This window comes from Myotis davidii, unplaced genomic scaffold (assembly GCF_000327345.1).
Source record: "Myotis davidii unplaced genomic scaffold, ASM32734v1 scaffold17, whole genome shotgun sequence".
Classification (NCBI taxonomy): Eukaryota; Metazoa; Chordata; class Mammalia; order Chiroptera; family Vespertilionidae; genus Myotis; species Myotis davidii.
In genome coordinates, this window is record NW_006288624.1 from 4,649,162 (window position 1) to 4,650,075 (window position 914).

The 914-nt window shown below is 43.3% G+C and overlaps 1 protein-coding gene across 3 annotated transcripts in view; it reads left to right on the plus strand.

The window, feature by feature from the left end:
* TMEM229B (transmembrane protein 229B) overlaps nucleotides 1-914 on the plus strand; it is a 59,695-nt gene that overhangs the window by 52,851 nt on the left and 5,930 nt on the right. The gene's annotated exons all lie outside the window — the stretch shown is intronic.

The window sequence follows — 914 nt, forward strand, 5'->3', positions numbered from 1 at the left end:
AATCTGAATATGATAGGACTAGGTGTAGATTTTTATTTTATTTTATTTTATTTTTTAAAAAAATATTTTTTATTGATTTTTTTACAGAGAGAAAGGGAGAGGGATAGAGAGTTAGAAACATCGATGAAAGAGAAACATCGATCAGCTGCCTCCTGCACACCCTCTACTGGGGATGTGCCCGCAACCAAGGTACATGCCCTTGACTGGAATCGAACCTGGGACCCTGCAGTCTGCAGGCCAACGCTCTATCCACTGAGCCAAAGCGGTTAGGGCTCATGTAACAATTTTTAAGATAAAGTGTATTTTTATAAAAGTTATGCATTTTTGTTGGAATATTTTTTAGTCTATACAGAAAACTACAAAGAAGGAAGCAAGGGTCACTTATATCACTCACCATCCAGAGGTGATTGTGGCGAAATTCTTTGTATATTTACATGTGTGTATGCCTTTGCCAAATCAAAATTATATTAACTATTCAGTTTTGAATCTGGCTTTTCCTCTTAACATTGTAGGAAACAAACATTCATCAAGCCGCTGCTAGTGTCGGCTCCAGGCGCGTTCTGGTAACGCTGAGTGTGAAGTGTTGTCACAGACGTGACCTGCTGCAGAGGGGACAGCAGGGCAGTGGGCAGCTCTGGTGTTGGAGGCGCTTAGGGAAGTCTTCCCGGAGCAGCTGGATCTTGAAGGATTATGAATTCGCAGGCTGTGGTGGGGATGGGGTAGAGGTTGCAGGTGGGAAGGGCACCCCAGGTAACAAAAACAGCAATGTAAAGACCTAAGACAGAATCTGAGGCAAAGCGGGGGTCACTAGAGACTTTGCCAGCCATCCCCAGGGGTTTGGGCCTTACGTTAAAGATCCACTAGTGGTTAAATGGGGATAAACATTGGATTTGCATTTTGGAAAGGCTGCTATT